This window comes from Vombatus ursinus, unplaced genomic scaffold (genome assembly GCF_900497805.2).
Source record: "Vombatus ursinus unplaced genomic scaffold, bare-nosed wombat genome assembly UNPS02010639.1, whole genome shotgun sequence".
In the NCBI taxonomy this organism is placed as follows: domain Eukaryota; kingdom Metazoa; phylum Chordata; class Mammalia; order Diprotodontia; family Vombatidae; genus Vombatus; species Vombatus ursinus.
In genome coordinates this window covers 4,683,120-4,706,835 of record NW_020950417.1, presented here as the reverse complement: position 1 = coordinate 4,706,835, position 23,716 = coordinate 4,683,120, and the positions used below count along the sequence as shown (strand labels likewise).

Below are 23,716 nucleotides of genomic sequence, written 5' to 3'. Positions count from 1 at the left end.
ATCTTCCCCTATTCGAATAAAAGTTTTTCAAGGGCAGAGACTGTCTTTCTTTTTGTTTGTCTTTATTTTCTCAGTGCCTAGCATCTTGCCTAACACATAGTAAGTGCTTAATAAATGCTTGTTGAGTGATTGACTGACCTGCAGTATTAGAATGAGAGAGGATTTTGTAAACCATAGAGCTCAGTAATTACTGATGAAGTGCCACAGTGATTCTAAAGTCTCCACTAGAGCTTCTCCATTGGAATATTCCCTTGTCTTAGCACCATTTCACATCAACCCAAATGCTCTGACTCTGACTCCATGGGAGTCCAGGTTGAGGCTGAATTTGAGATGTGAGTTTGAGATTGAGATCAGTAAGTAAGGGAAGAACATAGAAGAGATAATTTTGGCTTCACCTAAGTATGTTTATGTATCATATAAAATTCAGAACAGGATGAGTGGTAGGCAACGAATTTTCCCTCATAAAGAATGACCCTGTATAAGTCTTGATAGGTCATCCCTAACGACGGGAAATATTTCTGGTTGATCTTGTATAATTTGCAGTAGGTCATCCCTATTAATTTTAAATACTTTTCATATCAGGCTTCTACTATCATGTATCTAACTAATGCAGTGTTTTTGATCTAGGTCCAGTTAAAGTTGGCTGAGTTTGAATTATGAAGAAGCAAGAGAGAGACAGTGCTGAAAGGAGAATATTGACTTTATTTTGTGAAAATGACAAGCTAACTCTGTGCACATGAAATTAGGGTTGCCAAGGTAATGTCAGGCAGTAGTTTCCAAAACATTTGAATAGTGGGGTGAGAGTGAAGGGTAAGCATCAGAGAAGGAGTTTTTTTAAGACTCTCTGGTCATATGAAAAGGGTTCAGGCAGTCTGGAATGTTGACGTTTGTTTGGCTTTGGAGTCTTGTAGTGATGATATCTCTCATGGCATGTCTCTCTTAAACCAAGCATCCTGGGTCAAATTCAGCCTTGAGATCTACATGCCTGACTTCCACCAAAGTCAGTGGAAGTTGCAAGAGAATATCTCGGGATCAAAATTATTATGACTGCTAACAATAAAATAATGAAAAATTTAAATCCAAACATTAATTTGATCCACCAGTTAAAACAGTTCCACAAACAAGCAGGGTTAGTGTTTCTAATCTTATTGGCTGGAGAAGTAGAAGGGCTATTTGTCTTCAACTAATTGTGATTTCATTTTATTGTCCTCGAGGAGATATTAGCTTGCTGGCCACGTTGGAAACCACTAAAGTAAAATAAGCTAAAATGAAATGGGAATCAGGGCTTTAGAAATTATAAACTCAACTTGAACCAAAATTTATGGGTTTGTAGATAGCTTATTAACCACAATTATTTTAGGAGTATCATATAGCAAACCACCTAGTTCTTCTGATTTTTGGTGCTCCTTCGTCTTTCTCTCTCTATGATTATTTAGGGTCTTCCCTAACTCCAAGACTAAGACTACTGATGTTTAGTTTCCTTTACCCTTCATCCACCACTACTCAATTGTCCTTTAATAGATAGAATATGCCTCTATTGTGTTTCTTCCAGCTGGAATTTATATAACTCTTTAAAGTTAAAAAAAAAGGTTGGAATGATTGGCCCATAATTCACGTAGCTAGTTGGTGTCTGAGGCCAGATTTGAATTTAGGAATTCCGGACTTCAGATCTAGCAGTCTGTTTACTGTGCCACGTAACTGTGAACATCCTTCTTGTGGCCAGATTCCCTCATATTCTGAATGGTTTCTTTTCCTGTCTCTCTTTTGTTGATTGGGAAATCAATAAGTATATATTAAACACTTACTGTGTGTCAACTACTGTGCCCTTAGCCTGGGGTTACCTATGTACTAGGAATATGTAGACCTGGGAATGTAAGGCAATAGATAGTTTCCTCAAAGAAGCACAATTTTCATCTATCTTTGTTTATAAGTCTGATGGCCATTTAAGGATAGAAGTCCTGACTTGCCACTTATGAAAACATTCTTTGTGCCTCTCTCTCTCCCCACTCCCACTTCTACATGGACACATAAAGAATGTAGTCATCACTGTATCAGTAATTAATATGTAGTGCTTTTACCTTTTCTCACCAATATTTTTCGAACAGCCTTTTCTCATTTAGCTATCCAGTTGCTTTAAGGCAGAAAAGATTATAGTAACATGTAGAAACAGAAGTAGTAACAGTAAAGATGCAGTAACATGTAGAAAATCACAGATCAGCATAGTTAGTAGCCACAGAGTATAGACCAAGTTCTCATTATTTGTTTATTCGATCTTTCTTGACACAAACCAGTGTCTAGAACCCAGAAAAAAAATCATTCTTTTGTATGTTCAGTTGAGATCTCTGATACATGCTAGTAAAAGAGTGGAACAGCTAATTGCAGTGATCAATAAAATAAAAGCAGTAACACAATGATCGATTTCATGGTGATAAATACATCATTGAGGAAAAAAGTACTAAAGAGCTTGCCATTGTGAAGTTTGTCTTTTGGACCAAGAATGCTGAGTGATGGGGGATTATGAGACATCATACCTTCTGAAGTAGGTTGGTTTGAGGTAAATGTACACAAATGGCATTCAAGAAGCCGATATTCTAGTCCCAACATTGCTACCAATTTACTGTGTGAACTTGGAAAGTTTCCACATTTCTAGGCCTTGTTTTTCTTTTTTTGTTAGATAATAATTTAACAATTGGAATTATATATAATAGGAACAAGAGCTATTGTACATGTATAAGATATAATAGGAATAATAATTTTATAATTTAATTTAATAAGAATTAATTAAGTACCTATTATGTGTCAAAATTCTGTTCTGGGTGATGGTTGATGAAAAATAGTATGGTCTTTGCCCTTATGGGAGTCTATATCCTAATGGAATAGATGTGTATTAATAAGTATGACAAAATGTCAAATGTAAAAAGGTAAAGGGGAAGGTGAATTCGAGACAGAATAATGACTCCTATTTATATAGTGCCTTAGGGTTTATTAACGGCTTTCCTTACAACAACTTTGCTAAGTTAGGCAAAGCAAATATCATGACCAATTTACAGATGAGGAAACAAAGATTTGTTTTATGGCCAGCTACTTATTACATGACAGAGCTGCATTTTGAACTTGTCTCTGCTGATTGCAAGTTCTATACTCTTTACTCTTGTACTGCCTCTCTAAGATATACTCTAAACAATTCAAAGTACTTCTCTGATGTCTCATTATGGTATCATAGTAACGCTAGGTTCTTCAAAGTGGAGCAGAATTTCTGACAAATTTTGAGGAAGAGTTAATTAAGCTCAAATTCAGAGAAATCACCAGAAGTTTGGTGCTCAAGTGATTATGATTTTTTTTTTTTGGTCATGGTAAATCATGAAGACCATCCACTGAACTATTGAGGAGTTGCAATCTGCTCTACTATAATCAAATCACAGATCTTTAAAAAAAAAAAAGGAATACTTGTCCTACTCATCTCAAAAGGTTATTAGAATGAAATAAGTTCACAAAGGTGAAAAAGAACTATGAAAAATAATTACTTAATTGATGGAATGAATGAAAAAAGCATGTATTAAATGCTTACAATTTGCCAAGCACTGTGCTGTTCACTGAGGATACAAACACAACAGCCAAGCCAGTTTCTGACCTCAGGGAGCTTGTGTTCTTTAAAAAAAAAGTACGCTATGTATAATACAGAAATAGAGCACATGAGGCGTGACTATGAATTAATGAGGGTGATTCAGTGAAAAATGTCACTTGGCTGAAAAAAGGTAGCATTTCCAAAAATATTTTGAACAATGGCAATATCATTAGAATGGCCTGAACAACTCTAAGACATATTTAAAGAGCAAAATAATCCTGCAAATATGAATTTGTAGATTTCAATAAGATCACTTAAAAAAAAGATCTCAGTAACTAATCAACATTTATCAACCCTTGTATATGTACTAGTCAATGTACTATTTGAACTTTGCACATGAGAAATGCTATGTTGTTACTGTAGATGAAAGTTTTGTGCATTACTGTTATGCATTCATCTTTGCTAAAGTAATTAATTCTCCTTAAGAACCAAAGCAGCAACATAATGCCTCTGAAATGAATGCCCTAGATCTAAAGGTCAAGATTTCTCTAATTAGTGGTAGCTCATGAAAATGAAGAGTATCACTCTCTGATAAGATTTGGCTCCACACATGACCACATCTATAATAGCACTACATAGCAACATTATACTTAAGGTTCTGTCAGGCTTCCCATCCTAATATCCAATTTATAGTCATTTTAATTTCTGGCTAGTTTAAGTCAGGTTGGGTTGAAGTTTGGCAGGCATGTTGACAAATCTGGATACAATTTTATTTTTCAAGAAATGGTGTAAGCCAGCCATTACCCCCCTTCTTGGTTAGCAGTGTCCAAAATGAGATATTTCGTGGGCAACTTTGGATTAGCTACACATCTTTTGGTTAAAGAAGGCCTTGTTGCTAAAGAAACAAAAGTGACTCTTGCCATTCAGTAGCACCACATACAGGTTTTCAACAACCTTTCCTAACAGGGTAATATTCCTTTCAGAAAACACAAGCTGGGTGTATGCAGTAGCTGCTTCGTGTCATTTTGCACTGTCAACAGTCATGGAACCCGTAACACTGAAATGTTTTGATTGTGGAATCATTATGGTGGAGTGGAACCATCCTAAATTAAAGTCCTGTCTCAGTTTCCATTATAAACCTCACTGTTTTCTTGGTTTGACAATGTTCCAGTCACGTTGGTCTCCATCTTGGCAAGACCGTTGAATAGTTACACCAGATGTTATTAGGAATACTTCTCCTCCTTAAGTATCATGAGTGAATTTAGCCTCTATGAACTGGCAGAATAACAAACAGTCTTAAACCAACAGGCTGGGCATGTGGGAACAGTTGCTGGGATGACCTCTTCATTTGTTCCAATTTAGGAGTTTTTATATACAAAAGTTTTTAGCAGACACACACCTGCACACACATATGGTACCATAGGAAACACCTGGTCCATTAACCACATTAATACAAAGAGATGACTCCTCCTTTCCCCTGGAGTTCCACACCCAGCAAGGCTTTTTTGGCTTTTAGCTCAAGGACTTCAGTAGGGTAGGCAAATTTATTGGCCTATTTTTTGATAAATGGATATAAACTGAACATGACTTCCTCTAGACCCTCACTGGAATAATATGAAAAATAGATTTTAAATTACTGTTAAAAGGAGCTGCCCCATTTTTCTTGTAGGGGGATCCTCATTGCTAGCACTGCTCTAGAGACTAGTTGAACTGGAGAAAGTGCAATTGGAGCTATTTAAAATTGAGAAGATAAACATATCCTTCACCAAATTGATATAATATGAATCTTTCTACACTCTCATTTTCCCCAACCAATGTAGGGAAGTAGCAAAATGGTAAGGCATCAGCTACTCTATGGTCCAATGCAATTTTGAATCAATCAACAGGACTTATTTAAATGCCTACTATGTGCAGGCATTGTGCTAAGCACTAGGGATACAAAGAAAGGCAAAAGATAGTCTATGAGAGTTTACTCTCGAGCAACTCACAGTCTAATGAGGAGACTAAAGGCAAACACCTATGTATAACCAAGAATATATGTGTATGTGTATGTTTACAAACACACACATATATGATAAATTAGAGATAATCAACAGAGGGAAGACATTAGCATTAAAGGAGATCAGAAAAGCCTTGGAGAAGGTGGGATTTTGTCTGGGACTAATAAGCCAGGAAAACCAAAAGGCAGAGATGAGGAGGGAGGGCATTCTGTGCATGGGGGACAACCACTGAAAATTCCTGGAAATGGGAAATAGTTCATCTCACGTGAGAGCCAATAAGGAGGCCAAGGTCACTGAATTGCAGAGTATGTGAGAGGACTAAGTTTTAAGGAAAATGGAAATGTAAGAGGGGTCCAGGTTATGAAGGACTTTGAATGCCAAACAGAGGATTTTATATTTGATCCTGAAAGTGAGGGAAAGAAGTGGATACCATGCTTTTACTAGGCTACTTCTCCTTTACGTATTCCTAAAATAGGGGAAAAAAAAGATTTCCTCAGCCATAACCAATGCATCTCTCTCTCAGCTCTTGGAAGCCATGGGGCCAGGGAGGATGCTTCTGGTTTCTGGATACTAACAATTCTCTCCTCCATCTAGACCTGCACCTAACTGGAGGAATTAATGACCGTGTACAATAAATAAGTACATGTGGTAGGTAGCTACTTCCCTCTTTAAAATTTCATATGTTATGAGAACGTGTTATATGTTATGAAAATGTGCTTTTTCGACTCAAAATTATAGTTTGGAGATATTTGCTAGAACGTGACCTCCCAAAAACTCTAGGGTAGAAAATGTAATCATATTTACTTAGGTTTATAGATCTATAATTGTAAGGGAATTTGTGTGGTTTGTCCTTTGTTCTCAAAGAGGACCGTGACATCAGGAAGATGATGTCATGGCTTGCAAGTAAATTGGATTTGAGTGAGGGAAGGCTGTGCAAAGTCACCAGCCTCACTTTCTCTTCCAGAGACATCTGGGTCCAGTGGCCAGATATAGATCAGGACAACTAGAGATGACCCAGGATGCAGTGGGAGACCTTGGCCTTTTTATTTTTTATTTATTTATTTTTAAAGGCAGTTGGGCTTAAGTGACTTGCCCAGGGTCACACAGCTAGTAAGTGTCAAGTGTTTGGTATGAGGCCGGATTTGAACTCAGGTCCTCCTGACTTCAGGGCCGGTACTCTGTCCACTGCACCACCTAGCTGCCCTTGACCTTGGCCTTTTTAAACTTAAGTCATTCCAAGTTCTCACATTGACTGAGGCAATGCTCAATCAGTGATTAGGGCTGTTTAAGAAGTGTGCCAAGGGATGACCCCTTTAATAAAAAAAAAAAAATTCCAACTGGAAGGGGAAGACCCTCAGGGTTTCTGGCCAAAAGAGAAACAATTACTATTTACATTCACTCTGAAAGGCCATCTAGTCCATCCTCATTTTATAGAGGAAGAAACCTAGGCCCAAGGAGAAAGAGTGACATATCCATGGTCATACAAGTAGTAAGTGATAAAGCCAGGATTCAAACTCAGATCTTCTGACTTCAAATGCTGAACCATTTTCACTATTGTCATGCTGCCTCCTTTCTTTTCTAGATCACTGCCACTGACCACAGTTATTTTCTGGTGACTAGGAAAATTAATTCTATTTCTTATGACTTCTTTTGGATGGGTGCTCTAAATCTACTCTCAAGGCACATTCGATATTCTTCCCTACATGGTATTACTGAATAGTTACATGTATACGTGAAGAGAACTGTGAATTCATCAGTAGGAATTCTGCCTCCACTGAATATGGATTATACTCCTTCACACCTTATTTGAAGGTCTTCATGATCTGCTGTGGCTAAATAAAATTAATCAGCTGGAATCCAGTAATATGTAAATAGTTCTCTTTAGACTTAATTTGGCTGGTCCTCTAGATCTTTACCCAAAGTTCTTTCAACTTAGCAGGACCTCATAGAGCTTGTGATCTGCTAACACAGCCCCTGAGTGCTGAACTTCATCTCCAGACCACAAAGTCAAAAAGATTTAGATATAATATTATGTATAAAATATGAATTATGAGCTTTATCTTACAAAAGTATACTTGACCATTACATATCTATATATATACTTTTATATCTTATGATGCCCTTTCTTCTATTATTTGTTAAAACCCAATACAAATACTCCTTGAGTTTTAAATTCCCAGTCTGGAAAATGGGTTCTGAACCTGGGGTCCGTGAACTTCTTAATATTATATACATGTAACTATTTCAATATAATTTGATAACTACTTCAATCTATTTCAATAATTCTTCTATAAACCGATGTACTTGATTTTATTTTAAAACTATTGTTCTGAGAAGGGGTCTATTGGTTTCACCAAACTGCCATTGAGGTTTGTGACACGAAAATTTCAGAGCCCCTTCTCTTTGAGATCTTCTGCAAATGTTTTAGCTGTCATTGCACTTTTCTTTCTGATGTAGTTTCTTTCTCTACAAAGTCCAATCTGCTTTTGAATGGTGTTATGAGAACCTCATTAACGGTTAGGGTAAAACGAACTGAGTGCCCACTATGTCATCTCTTCCCCTTCAGTTTTGCCCCCATCCCTTCCCCACTTCAGGTGGTTCCTATATATATAATGCTTTTTTTTTTGCTCCTCAGTTTTTCAGTTAACAATTTAGTTAATTCCACTTCATATAACTCCTTTCTCTTCTACTTCTCTTTACAATACTGCCACATTTCCTCAGGAAAATAATTCCTTTTTTTCTGCTCTATTTGTGAACCTTCCCAAAATGATAATATAGCCTGAAGTCAGGAAGATCTGAGTTCAAATACTTCAGGAAGACCTGAGTTCAAATACAAGGGCTCAGAGAGTACTATGTGATCCTGGGCAGGTCACTTAAACTCCTGTCTCAGTTTCCTCACCTGTAAAAAGGGGAAAATATCAACACCTAACTCACAGGTTTGTTAGGAGGATCACATGAGATAGTATTTGTAAAGTACTTAGCAGAGTGACTAGCACGTAGTAGGCGTGATATCAATGCTTATTCCCTTTCTCTTCTTCTTGAGGGTAAAGCCTTTTAAAAAAAAATTTCCTTGTTGTATTATCAGAAGCTTGTACAATTCTTGGCATGTAGGAGGGGTTTAATAAATGTGTGCTGCACTGAAATGGTAAGCATAGTAGTGGTACTGGATATACAATTTTATCTTAAAAAGGAAAGTAATTTTTTTTGAAGTTAAATTCAACCCAAGAAGGTAGATGGTCAATGTCTAAAGCCCATGAAAGTGACCAGAAGGCCTTTTCTCCATAAGATACCATTTACTTTTTCATTCACCTGTAATAGAAGTGCCAGTATTAAAGACAAATAAATGATTTATTATTCAATTTGATTTTGGTTTGTTTCATTTCATTAGGTGTATTGCAACAATTTGTACTATTTTTCTCCAAAGGTTCAGTACTTTTGTTATATCATGGTTTAAATAGATTTTTATGGGTTAACTACAATTTAAAATACTGTTTCTATGGAAAAATATATTTTGTGTTCCAAATAATACTTAACAATTGAATTTTTATAGCATGGCAGTTTGTAAATATAGTTCTGACTATGCTTTTTTTTAAAATATGCTTAAATTTTTTATTAAGTTTTTGAATGTTCAAATGTTTGAATGTTGTGTTCAGTTAGACACTGGGATATTTTCTTTGTTTGGATTGATGTAAAAACATAAAGGAATAAAAGATGCTGGTAGTGTAGTTTAGAATTATGATTGTCTTTGTACCTGAGAGAAGAAAGGTGAAAAAACATTCCAACATACTTAAGAGGTGTCAGATGATATATTACAGAATCAGCTTATGTGCAGTGCATGCTGGCTTTCTAGAATTGTTTCTAACTGTCTCTGAAGTTGTATTTACACAATTCAATAATCAAGATAATTCTGCATAGTGATGTGAGAGCAACAAGGGATTCAGATGGTCCATCTCAAAGACCCATGAAAGAAATTCTCTTTGAAAGACTTGCTTCTCTAGCTATCTCCTAATGTAAACAAAGTATGCTAAAAATGTGAAGAATCTATTAGGGTTATATAAACCAAGAAGAGAGGGGAAAATGAGTCCTTGAGCACTTTCTTCTTCTGGATTTCTCTGAAGTGGAAGCAGACATTGAGCTTCATACAAAAGAGGGTGAAATGACAAGTGAAACTTTGTCTCTGGCTTTCTAAGTTCTTGGGAATTGGGATCATGAGTTCATAGACTTAGAGCTGGGAGGGAGGAGGTCTTGGAGGCCATCTAATCCAATGCTTTAATTTATCAGATGAGAAAAAGTGTCCCTAAGAGTTAGGTACCTCATCCAGGGTCACATAGTAGAGGCAGAGGCAAACTACAAATCCAGGTCCCATCTCTAAAAATCTAGGTCAGAGTTGGAGTAGAATGGCAATTGACATTTGCCTTAGTGGCTTCTCAAGTGTTCAGTAGTGTCCAAGTCTCCATGACCTCATTTGGATTTTCTTGGCAAAGTTATTTGCCATTTCCTTCTCTAGCTCATTTTTTAGATGAGTAAACTGAGGCAAAAAGGGTTGAGTGACTTGTCCAGGGTCACACAGCTAGTAAGTGTCTGAGGCTAGGTGCTACAGTGGATAGAGTGCTAGGTCTGGAGTCAGTAAGACTCATCTTCATGAGTTCAAATCTGGCCTTAGACCCTTACTAGCTATGTGACCCTGGGCAAGTCTCAAGTACCATATATTAAAGCCACAGGTACTTGGAGTGACTCTGATGTCCTCTTCTCTCTCCATCAACTCAGATACAGACATATACACAGTTCACTACCAAATTAAGATGAAAATTAAGGAACACTAATCATACACTTGCAACCTAATTAAGGGACTTCCTTGTGTTTCTATAGATGTCCAGGAATGAATCCTAGGAACCCTTTGTAAGCTTAAATCATGCCTCAGGTAATCCTTCATGAGAAATTAAAAAAATAAAGATTTTAAGACCATTGAATTATCTAATTGAAAGTCATGGGACCTCTATAGTGAGTGCACTGTCCATAACACATTACTTTCTGCTCTGATTGAACTCTTTCTAGATAACAATTAGGTGACCTAGGCCCCTGACTCTAGGGCTTATCTATCCAGATTTCAGTTTGAAGACCACATAGTTTTTTGCTTCCAACTTAGTTTAGGCGCTTTTCATCTCTTGCCTTGACATTCAAAGTAAAGCACAGGCAAGACCCTGTCCAATCTACACACCCATTCAGTAAACTCCAGTGGTGTCTTACAATGTCTAGGATCAAATATGAACTTTTGTTTGGAATTTGTCACCTTACAATCTTGCCCCAAAATGTCTTTCCAATTTTATTACACATTATCCCTCTCTGCTTACTCTGTGGTCGGGAAAAACTGGCCTCCTTGCTCTTCTCATGCTCGGCGTCCCATCTCCCTACTCTATGTCTTTATATTGTTGGAATATACTCTTTATCTTCTTCTCCTCTTGCAGTTCCTTGTTTCCTTTGATACTCATCTTTCCTATTCCCTCTAGCTTATATGTCTTTTCCTCTAAGGTTATCTTGTATTTTTAAAATGTTTTGTTTGTACTTATATATTTGCAAGTTGTCTCCTTTGTTAGAACGTAAGCTCTTTGTGGGCTAGGAGAGTCACACTTTTGTCATTTTATCCCCACTGCCTAGCCTACAGTGCCTGGCACTTAATATGTTTAAATGGAAGTACCTGTAGAGAGATGGAAGTCTGTTGGGTTCTCGCATTTGGCTCCTCTCCCATATGACCTTTGTTTACTTGACCATTTGATGGATGATCAGTTCTTATGCTTTCCCAGAATCCTTAGATGCCATACTTAAGGGCAGGAACTAGCTCAAATGCCTTTTGTTCCCTAAGCATGCCCAAGTTATCTTCAGCCAGATACCACATTCAACAAGCACTAGTATAAGTGCACTAATTCATTTATTGGGTCCCTATTATGTATGTAACACTTGTCTGAGAAACAGGTTAAAATATTAGTTATGATCTGGTTGTAATATGATATTTTTAGTGTTGCTTCTTTCTGTTGACAACCAGGAATGCAGACATTCAAAAATCTTCCAATCCAATCAATATTCGCAAGATTCTTTCCAGGACATCATAAAATGATAGGTGCACACAGGGCATCATGAGGATTTTTAAAAAAATGACTGGAGGAATGTGGTGGACATTTTAGAATAATGTGAGTGTCTCTCAAGAACCTACAACTGAGGAGAAACAGGACTGGATAATAATAGTAGAAAGGTATTTAGGGAGGAAAGGGAATGTCTCAAAGTATGTACGTGCTTTCACTGGAGACAATCTGTTCCTTATTTAGAGATAAAATATATCATGTCTGCTATATTCGATCTCTAACACCATTTTAAGAAGTGAAAATAAGATTGCAATGTCTCTATCCATCAGGGCTGCCATGTAATTTTTTTAAAGTGTGAACAATTCTTTCTCACCTGTTTGATAGAAGAGAAGGTCGTCTTAATTATCTTTTTTTTTTCAGACATCTCTTCTATTTTTTCTTGGCAGTAGTTTAATAATTCTACCCAGTACTTAATTTGAACTGAATGAGAGAGGAAAAGCCTTTGCATGCTTCAGTGAGCCACTAGAAAGCAGTAGTTTTAATTATCATCATAGTCATCATCATCAAAACATATTTCATTTTCTTTTAGTTCTATTTATTTAATGACTATCATCATAGAAGCTTACAATCTAAGATAAACAAACTGCTTGATAAATAATGAAAGACTGTGTATATGATGAAATCAAAGGTTGATCAATTCATAATTAGACGGTAGACATCATAATCAGACTCACCTCAGGCACGATGGTCATTTAGAATAGAGGAAGCAGGTTTCAATCTCCCTCCCTCCTTAGTTTCTTTTCTCCAGTTGTCATAAGAACATTGATGCAGAGTTGGAAGGAACCACAGAGGCTATTCAATCCAACCTCCTCATTATACAGATGAGGAAACTAAGGCACAAGAAGGTTAAATGACTTGCCCGAGATCACTCAGGTAATAAACATCAGGAAGAAGATTTGAATTCTAGTTTTCTGACTCGTCAGTGTTCTTTTCAGTATGATCTCTACCCCACAATTCACTAGACTATTTATTTCCATGTGCTTATATGTACATATGTACATACTCAAATGCACATATGTACAAGGTATTCTAAATGTCTTAGTGTAATTTTAAACTATTAAAACTCAAAACTAAACTAAAACTTTTGGGACACCCAGCACACATGTGCTCACACACACACATACATACATACATATCTACATATCTACCTACATATACATATACATACAGTATATGTGTGTGTGTGTGGCCATGCCAGCAGAGTCAGACTCTTTCATGTGTGTATGTACATAAATGCATACCCATACACACATATATATTTATACACACACATAATACACATGTATTCAGTGGACTAAGCTTCAAATCTGGCCTTTACCAGGGATCTTAGAACTGAAAGGTGCTTCAAAAGCTATCTAATGTGATCTATATCTGAATAAGAATTTCCTCTGTAACATAATTGTCATTATTCCAGCCTTTCTTGGGAGGGAGGGGAAGGGGGGTGGAGAGAGAGAGAGAGAGAGAGAGAGAGACAGAGACAGAGACAGAGAGAGAGACAGAGACAGAGAGACAGAGAGAATGAGAATTAGCTCATTACACTTTTGAATAGTGATAGTTCTCAGGATATTTTTCCTTATGTTAAACTGAACTCTGTCCATTTTCAATATAAACCCTTATCTGTAAAATTAGAAGGCAGGAATATATGAAGTCTAGGCACCTTCTTGCTCTAGCTCCTATCATCATATACATATGTGTGTGTGTTGTATGCACACATTCTACTTCAGTCCTTGGAAAGATATGGGATTTCATTGATTTCTTCCATTGATGCCACTTGTAGCATTTCTACCGCTTGGTAGATGATATTCACGTGTGCAGTGAACACCAGCAATATCACTTCATGTATCATTTGGTATCACAGCCAGCCTTCAGGTGATGAGTCTTTCCAAACTTAAAAAAGATGGTCTTTGATGGCAGACCTACAGCCCCCTCTTGCTACTATATTTGAAACCTTTCAATCTTGATAGGACAGAAAAAAAGTTTAGACCTTGCTGGCATGGCAATGTAGCCTCCAGCATCCCTGAAAAGTTATAGAATAAGACTTTAATAGAGAGACTGATATTTATGTTTTGATATGGTGAAAAGATTGTTGACAGCAAAGTGTCTTATGAACATTGAAGTGCTTCGTAAAGGTGAACTATGTTTATTATATCTATATATAGAAAATGTATCTATGTCTGTAGCTATATCTCTATAATTATATGGAGATATGTAGATATTGTATATTTAAATATAAGATCTGTATATGGAGAATATGTATAATTTCAAATTATCTACAGTGATTTAGAGATATTATTCATTATATATATGCATATAGAGAGATTACATATATACATAATATATACACACAGAGTGAGTCAATATACATATGCATGTACGTACTCTTCTGTCTCCTTTTTAGGATTGCCATCCGTATCCTGCTCCCTAACAAGGGATATATACCAAGACTATCCTGGGCCCTCTCTTCTTTTCTCTCACTATGCTCTCTCTCTCCTAAGCTCCAGACCTGCATAACCAACTGCCTCCTAGCTATTTTGAACTAACTAGCTCACAGGCATTGCAAACTCAACATGCTCAAAATAAAACTCATTATTTCCCCTGCTCCCACATCCACACTGGTCCAAGCACCTCTATTTCTATTGAGGCCACCACCATCTTTCCAAAGCTATCCTGGTTCACAGCCTCAACTCTGCACTCTTTCTCACTCTACATATCTAATAAGTTGCCAAGTTTTATTTTTTCTACCTTCTCCTCTTATATTGATTCCCTTCTCCCCACTCACAGAACTGCTTAGTCCAAGCTCACCAGGGCTATTGTGGTCACCTCCTAATAGTTTTCTTCCCTCAGGTCTTTTCCTTATCCCAATACATCCTCCAAATAGTTGCCCAAATGTTGATATTCCTAAAGTACAAGCCTGTCCAGGTCACTCCAATGTTTCTTAAACTCTAGCTGCTCCCTATTGCCCCTAAGACCAAATATGATCTTAACTGTTTGGCATTTTAAGACCTTCCTAATCTGGTTCTAATTTTACTTTCAGATTTTATTACACATTTCTCCCCTCCACATAGTTTAGCTGAACTGGCCTTCTGTGTTCTTCAAATACAATGTTTCATGTCCTATCTCCAGGCTTTTATGTGGAGTGACTCCAGCTCCTGAAACATACTCCTTCCCTACCTTTGCCTCTCAAAATCCCTAGCTTCCTCTAAAATGTAGCTCAACAATTTGGAACTATGCCCAAAGGGCTATGAAACTGTACATACATAAAGAAGGATTTTGAATGGATGATATTTCTATCTGTAAATTTAAAGCATATATATGTATACACATATAAATATCTATATTCAGAGAGATCAATGTATATTTTGTCCTCCATGCTGAAATATAATATTCTAGATGGTGATTTCTACATAGTGTAAGAGAGTGATTCAGAATGTGAACACATACCCACAAGTCATTTCCCTGCTGCACATGTAAAACACTTACTTCTAGTCTATACCTGTCACCATTCTTTTTGAGCCTTGGTGCCATTTGTGACTGCCGCCTTAGCTACCGTATGATACCTTAACACCAATTAAGCCGCTTTCAATTCCAAGGGACACACATGATGAGATCAGCTCATCCACTGTTGAGTTTCCTTGCATTCCACAGCTTTCCCACATCATCTGAAGCTGGGATTTAGTGCTTCCTTAAAGCATTTCTTTTGCCCACTGTCCTTGTGGTTGCCCTACTTCAATTCCTATAGACAGCAGCCAAGATTTTTATTATCCACGAAGGCTCAGAAAATTCCTAGTTTAGACTTGAGCTTTCTAAAAGCTAAAAATGGAATCAAGTGAAATTTCCATCTATCAATCAAGCAAATAAACAATGAATGTTAATTGAATTCTTATTCCATTCATACCTGGCACCTACTGAGATGTTATAATGGCTATAAATAGTATTTATAGCTAGAAACTTGCTATGGATTGTGGAAAATTGTATGAAACATTAATTCTTTTCACCTGCTTTTTTTTTTTACTCAATTCCTAACATTCAAAATTATAGAACTTAGAGATCAACTAGTTGAATCCTTTTGTCTGATGACGGTTTATTAATTATGATAGAGTGCCAGCCTTAGCATCAGAAAAGACTGGGGTCAAGACCTATCTCTGACACATGCTAGCCACGTGATCTTTGGCAAGACACATCAGCTTTCGACGTTTCAGACCACTCTCTAAGACTCTCAATTATAAACAGTTGCTGATCCATGTGGGTGGAGAGGGTTTCAGTTTCTATGCCTAATTTTCCTTTTACCAATGAAACCACAAAGAAGAAAAAAAAAGAATATAATTATAATAATTTAAATTTATATTATTTCTTTAAATTTACAAAGTGCTGTCCCATAACAACTCTGTAAAGTAGGAGGAGAAACTATTATGATCTTTATTTTAAGAATGAAGAAACCGAGGCCCAGAACATTGAAATGTCCTACCCAACATCACACAGTTAGCTAGTTACTAGCAGAACAGAGACTGAAAGAAAGTCTTTTGACTATTTATCCAGAGCCCTTTCAATTATAACATTCTTGCCTCATGATACCTCTAATGCAGATTAAAGACAAGTTCAGCAAGACCTCTTTAAAACTAAGACTAAAACTATTGTTAATAGGCAATGTGGCACAATTCAAAAGAGAACAAGCAGGCTGTGAAGTCAGGAAGAAGTCTTAAGCCTCTGACATACTGGCTGTGTGATATTGGTCAAGTCATTTAACTTCTCAGTATTCTAAGTAACATTTTAAAGACTATAAATAGTAGAGCATTTGCAGAAGGAGTTCAATGAAATCACAAGTCTACTGTTCACCCTCCCCCCACCCTTGCTCCCCAAAAAAGTGTTGCCATGAAAAATGCCCTTTTCCTTTAAACAAAATAAAGGAAGAGGAGAATAGTTTCATATGAGTCATTTAGCTTTTACTTTAATAATTCTTAAAGAAAAGACCATTTCTCAAGGCAATGATGTTTTTAAGAGGTCTCTGTAGACATACCATTTAATCACCCTCTTGGATATTTTGTTTTACATAGAAAGAGTAGAACAACTAAGAGAGTGAGAATTGAATGACTCCTGGGACTGCTATTAGCTTATTTCAGCATTATTCAAATGCTATGCAAATAACTAATCTTAACTCCTTTGCCTCTTACTTGTAGCTCACCATCTGAAATCAATATATGGCATTCGCAGCCATAATAACTAGCCAATAATAATGATAATGACTTAGACTGCTTTAAAGGTTTGACCCAGCATATCTTCCCCCACAGCAACCTTGTGAGGTAGGCAGTGTGAGTTTCAAGTGATCTGAAAAATATCAACCGATGTGCTTGATTCAATTTTAATTGGTTACCACTATGGTTTTTTTGACTAGATGACCTCTAAGGTACTTTAAAGTTTTAAATCCTATCAAAGAGGCTATGAACACTGTATACATACATACTTCAATGGATCTGTGAGTACCCTGAAGCTTTACTTAAGGATTCAGGTAATAAACTTGTTGAGGGAAGGGCCTGGCTCTCTCATGTCTTTGGATCTGTCTGTCTGTCTATCTATCTATCTATCCATATATGTATATACATGTGTACATATATATACCAGATACACATACATGTATATGTATATATGTGTATACACACATAGAGACAGAGACAGAGAGAGATAGAGGGAGGCAGACAGACAAAGACAGAGACAAAGGCATAGATTGTTGACTGATGACCCTTCTCTCACTCCACATGCTTTTTTTGTTTTCTTTCCTTGTTCTTCATCTTCAGCAAACTGATGCTGCTCAGAACTAGGAAGGACATGGAGAAAAAGCAATTTCAGTTCTCACACAAAAATGCGGAATAACACTGTAGCTCCTGACAGAAGAATGGCTCTTGGTTAACTGTTAAGGAAAAGAAAGTCTCCCTGACTCATCCTTCAGTGCTATTTCCCAGATTTGAGGCTTGATCTTCCCAAGTAATAGATTAACATCCAAATCTATTGTATTGAAGAGCTGCCTACAGTCCTGAATAGGAGAACATCTATCATCTAACTAGCCTTTAACTTCAGTAGCTTACAAGTACATCCTTAAAATGTAATGAATGAAAGTGACCCTTTAGCAATTTTCAACTTCGTTGAGAGTTGGCAGGAGAGACTGATACAGCACTTTCCTTGTTATACATATAAGGCACTATATCTAGGTACTATAGAGATCCACACAACCAAAACTGTTGCTTGTTCCTAGTCAGAACACCTCTAGAGTATTGTGTTTCATTTGGGGCATGCATTTTTAGGAAGGCCAGAAGAGGGTGAGGGGGATGGTAAAGAGCTTCAAGGTCATACCCTTTGAGGATAGGTTGGAGGAATTGGGGATGTGTTAGACTGGGGAAAAAAAGAAGATTTATTTATTTATTTTTAGGCAATTGGGGTTAAGTGACTTGCCCAGGGTCACATAGCTAGTAAGTGTCAAGTGTTTGGTCTGAGGCCAGATTTGAACTCAGGTCCTCCTGACTTCAGGGCCCGTGCTGTATCCACTGCGCCACCTAGCTGCCCCAAAAGAGAAGATTTAGCAGTGGCATGATAATTGTTTTCAAGTATTTGAAAGTTGGCCATGTTGAAGAGTGATAAAGCTTATTCTGCTTGTTCCTCAAAAGCAGAACTATGTAGCACAGATTTAGGCATCATATAAAATAAACATTTCTAACTAATAGAACTATGCAATAGTGGAACATGCTGATGTCTTGAGAAATGGAGTTCTCCCTCATTGGAGATTCATTTCCCCTTCTTTTGGAGTTGACTGGTTTTACATCAGGACATAACATTATAGAATTTGAAAGAACTTTAGATATGATATAACCCAGTTTTCTCATTTTGCAGATTAGGAAACAGAGGCCCAGAGTCCATTGGGAAATTGACAAAAATAAGAACATTGATTGACTGTCACATGATAGCAAGTAGCAGGAGCAGGATTTGAACACATTTCTTCTGAGAATATTTCTGAGGCAACACCATGTCATAGATAGGACCTACTCAAATTGTATTATCTTGTTTTCATCTATATGCTTCCTTCTGGTTTGGAATCCACTTTTTTTTTCTGCTCAGTTGATTTGACTCCACACAGATAGCTGGATTTTGAAATAATTGCTATATCTCAAACCCATTGTTTCCTGTTTAACATAATTTCATTTTAGTGTTCAGTGCTTACCTTATTCAGTGCCTTCTAATTCTCTTCTTGCATAAGCAGGAGACTTTCAAGTTGTATACAAGAATCAAAACACTTAATCCTCAACCTCATTTTCTGATATACACATGCTTTTGTTGGCCTCTTCTGCATCCACCTTCCAGTTAGAGTGTTTGAGTAACACTTGAGGTGTATGATGTGTTAGTTTGGACGACATTTTCAGACTCTTCATAGAATTTCTGTGTACCCTCAGCTTATGTACCGGAGGTTAATACATTGTTAGTTGAAATTACCTTTATGGTTTTCTATTTCCTTACTCTTTTCCTGAGTTGTTCTTCAGCTCCCTTCAGTTGTGTCAGATTCTTTCTGACTCTATTTGGGATTTTCTTAGCAGATACTAGAGTGATTTGCCATCTCCTTCTCCAGCTCATTTTACAGATGAGGAAACAGGATTAAGTGACTTGTCCAGGGTCACACAACTAGTAAGTGTCTGAGGCCAGATTTGAATTCAGGTCTTCCTGACTCTAGGCCTAGTGTTCTAGCCACTACACCTAGTTACCCTTTTGAGTATTAAAAAATAAAGTGATCAAGAGGGTACATGCTGCCTTTGGTTTTAAGAGGAAATTAATATGCATTTTTTTGCCTCTTCAAAGATAAATTGTGAGCTGTTCTACTTAGCTGCAACTTCATTTTCTTTTTTGGTTTAATTTAAAGCAAAAATATCAATAAAGTAGTATTGCTTAGGAAAGAATAATAATAGCACTTATTCAGTGCTTTAAAGTTTGCATGGTCTTCAGCTGAGTTTTCCTCACATTGGCCTGATCCATTATCTTTCGAGTTTAAAAAAGTAGGCTTCAACCTGTTGAGAAAATGGTCAAATTCAATGTTGCTTGAGATTTATAAAATATTTAGCCTATTTATCAGATATTTGGAGTTTATTATTGAGTCTCCAATTACATTTCCCCCTTCCCCCCGCCCCACCCCCTTTCCCCTGCATGTATGCTATAGGAAATTTAATCCACATGTTTCTGATTAATTGATTCATTGAGTACTGATGCATAAGCCACTTGATGTCCAAGAAAGAAGCTCCTTGAAACTTTTTAAATGACGTTTTAAAATACACCCCCCTTTCACCTTAACAAAGAGTGAAAACAAAACAAATGCAAAACTTCTAGTTATGGATTTCTTCCAAATTCAGAAGTATTCCAATTCCAGTGGTTTCTCAACTTTGTAACAGTCAATCAACAATTGTTTATTAAGCTCTATGTTCTAGGTACTGTGTTAAGTGCTGGAGATATAGAATGTTTTCCCAAGAAAGTCAACAGACAATCTAGGATATCTCAGTCTGAGGTCAGGATGCAAACAACTGTGTACTAACAGGATATGTATACAGTACATTAGAGATCATCTCAGGGGGAAGATACTAAGATTAGGGAGAACTAAGAAAGACTTCTTGCAGATGCTGTGATTTTAGTTGAGTTTTGAAAGGAGCCAGGAAAGCTAGGAGGTAGAGACAAGGAGGGAGAAAGTTCTAGGTGTAAAGGAAAGAAAGGGAAAATGCCTAGAGCTGGGAGATTGAGTGCCATGTACAAAGAACAGAAAGGAGGTTAATGCCACTGGTTTGCAGATTATGTGGGTGAAGGTGGAAGAGTGTAAGGTGTAACAAGACTGGAAAAGTAGAGAGGGCTTTACGTATTATATTTCTTGTTGATTCTGGAGGCAGGTTGAGATAGGTGGGTAACAGGGTCAGACCAGCACTTTAGGAAGAGCAATTTGACCACTGAGTAGAGTGGGTAGAGGATGGCAAGTGCCCTTTCCTTTGCCTCATTCAAAGCCCCTCAGTCAGGCACTTTATGAACGACGAATTTTCTGGAACATTAAAAATTCAGTTTCTCTGAAATAGCTTGGATTAAAAATGAAAACAATTTAGTTCGAAAATTACTTTTCCTTCTTGAATCGACTCTTGTCTTGGAACTGCTATTAAAAAGAGAGGGAAAACGTGCATAAAGTGTGTTCTCTTATTGCTGGAAAAGAATGCTTTCATTGTTAGTTCCTGTGCCATTAAATTATCAAGAATTATGGTCAAATTCCAACCTCATGAATGCTTTTATTTTTTAGTGAAAAAGATGCGGAGGTTGTCTCTTTTCATTTGCAGAAAATGATAATGACAGTGTCCTATCCCTAAGTCATATGCATTTCCTTACTTAAGATTTAAGGAAATGCAAATAGAGCACAGATTAAGCACAAAAATGAACTGGATCTAGGTTGCCCTCTCTTCTGCCTAAAATCTAAAGGAACTATTTATAGGTCGGGTCTTCATTTGAAATAAGGAGTCATGATTTGGGGGGTATGATCAAATTGAATCCTCTGCTGTTTTCTCTTTGCTTCCTCTTGAGCAATGCAAAACTCTCCAAATTCAGCTACGTGTTCTGAGAACAAATCTATCAAAATTCTTACATATTTGGGATTGAGGGAAATGAAGCAATGTTAGAAAAATTTGTAAAACTGAAGCAACATTTTAGTGGGTGGATGAAATTTCTAAGGGACTGTTCTTTCTGTCTTACAATACCCAACAGAGTGATTATCTCCTGGCATCTACATACCTTTCATGCCTTAATGCTTATTCAGAAAACAGTCAGATGTTAGAAAAATGTGTTCGAGGACTTCCATGCTTTTGCCTCCTCCTTAACACTAGCCCTCTGGTGCCAGGAAATTAAAATGCATTTTATTTTGAATGAAAAATGGGAGTAAAAACTCCTTTTCTGTGTCAAAACCCATTTAAAAATAATTAGTGCTTACTTTGCCCAGTTCTGAAGATTGTGGTGAAAAGGGAAGTGTAACTTTTTTTTTCCTAAGCCCCACAACATAATAATTATTTCCATTTATTCTTTGCTAAAATTTCAAGTGCTACTTTCTTAGGTAAATGGATTTCTTGGAAATACAGAGCTAGCAGTTTAAAAACTAATTAGAAAAACAACAAGCAAACAAACAACAACAAAAAAGCAAGTATGAGCCTTGTGCCAGGAGTGCCCAAGCAGGATGGGCCTGGATTACCTCTAGGGGGTTTATTACACTTCTATTGGCTCTAGCTGTAGCCTCACACTTCTCTACCTGTCAATACTCATGACTTAAATGACCAAAAAGATTGTCACAGCAATAATTATGTAGCCCTATCTACTGCCCTGCCAAAAATAGTCCACTTTCCTCTCCTACCCCCATTTTATGGGACTGCCAAGGTCACTTTTGGTCAGGACAGCATCTGCTTCTGGTGGGTCACCTGCCAACGAAGTGGTTGTACTTCGTTGGCAGGTCCTGTTCATTTGGTCTACTATATCATTAGAGGCTAGAACATGTATTAATCATCAGGCACTTATTCAATACCTATTATGTACCAGGCAACATGGTAAACTTTGGGCACACAATGACAACAGTGAAACAACCCCTAACTTCATAAGTCATTCCATGAGTTATAGACAGATAGGTAGATAGATAGATAGAGCATTTATTGAGTGCTTATTATGTTCCAGAAACTATGTTAAGTGTTTAGGAGACAAGAAGGAAAAAAAAAAAAGAGGTTCTTTACTCTCAAGGAGTATTATTATTTTCTAATAGGGGACAAAAAAAATAAAGGGTGGCTAAAAAAGGAGAGGATGAGGAGGGGATAAGGCAGTTAATGGGGAGAGATGAAACAGATGCCAGAGTGAGCTGGAATTCAAGCCCACAATGTATCTGAGGCTCCCCAAGGTATGGTAATCCTGGGCAGGGACACATCAAATTCTGCCCTTATTTTACTCCTTATTTTACATTGTTTACAAAAATGAGTGATTGCAAAAACAAGGATACAATGCATATATAGAAAATTTGAAGATAAAGGATATAGATTAAAAAAGCTCGTAAAATTTATTGTAGAAGTCACTAAGTTTAACTTTTTAAAAGAGAATATCAGATTTAGAAATTGAGAGATCACTGATGATCTTTTTTTTTTTGCAATCACTTGTTTTTATGGCATTCAGTACACAAGATATTGAGATACTCTTTGATTATTCATCATGAAACACTATTTTTATCCCATTGTCTATTAAGCTTACATTGGATGAGTAGTCCATTTTTCCAAGTCTAGCCACGCTTACAGCTCACTGGTTTTCTTTCTTTCTTTTTTCTTCTTTTTTTTCAGCCTTCTTTATGGTTTACTTCTCTGCTACATTGACACTGCTAATCTTTCTCCTTCCTTATGATGCCATCTCTTCTCCTGGTTTTTTTTTTTTTTTTGCTTGTCTGACTCTTCCTCCTTAGTCTCTACTGTATCATCAACCATGTCTTGTCCTGTCTTCTAACTATGGGTATCCCCTGAGGCTCTCTCTATACCCACTTTCTTGGTGAGCCTATCATCTCCTTTGTGTTCAGCAGTTATCCCTTTGCCAATGACTCTGAGGTCTACTTTGTTGCTCAGTTGTGTCCTACTCTTTATGACCCCATTTGGGGTTTTCTTGGCAAAGATTTTGGAATGGTTTGCCATTTCTTTCTCTAGCTCATTTTACAGATGAGGAAACTGAGGCAAACAGGATTAAGTGACTTGCCCAGGGTCACACAGTTGGCTACTAAATTTCTGAGGCTGGATTTAAACTTAGGAAGTGGAGTCTTCCTAACTCCAGATCCAATAATTTATTCACTATAGCACTTAGCTACCCTTTATGTACTATTATGTTACATATTATTATTATGTATTATTATACATAATACTTTTATGTATTTTTCCTATTATCATGTACTATCACAGTGTACTGTTATGATCACCATCTTGTGACTGAGGAAACTGAGGCAGAGAATAAATGAT

General features: G+C 36.9%; 1 protein-coding gene across 5 annotated transcripts in view; it reads left to right on the top strand.

Moving 5' to 3' along the window:
• The window catches only part of SMOC2 (SPARC related modular calcium binding 2), a 251,087-nt gene that overhangs the window by 46,724 nt on the left and 180,647 nt on the right, over positions 1–23,716 (top strand). The window lies entirely within an intron of this gene.